Here is a 341-nt window from a genome sequence, read left to right as displayed (position 1 = left end):
TGTCTCAAATTCTTCCATACAGCCACAGGGTTAGAGTTGCAAAACATCTTAAGACAACTGTTTTTTTGCTTAAACTTTCCTCATGCATGATTGATCATCTAGCACATGAATAATGACCCACAAATATCTATTCTGATGTCAAATAACATCCCACTGTAGTCAGCATCTCAAATACATGCTGCGTTTCCAGACTTAACTTTAAAGATACGCTCCATAAGATGGTGCCTGTTACTAAATGTTGGCACTGATGATTGATACTATTGTGTTTTGTATGTGTTTGATAAACAGTGTCTGTGTCAAACCTTGCAGATCACACCCATTGGCACCAGACATGAAGCATA

The sequence above is a fragment of the Notolabrus celidotus genome, chromosome 17 (genome assembly GCF_009762535.1).
Source record: "Notolabrus celidotus isolate fNotCel1 chromosome 17, fNotCel1.pri, whole genome shotgun sequence".
Taxonomy (NCBI): Eukaryota; Metazoa; Chordata; class Actinopteri; order Labriformes; family Labridae; genus Notolabrus; species Notolabrus celidotus.
The sequence above is the reverse complement of the archived record's forward strand: the minus strand, read 5'-3'. Positions refer to the sequence as shown.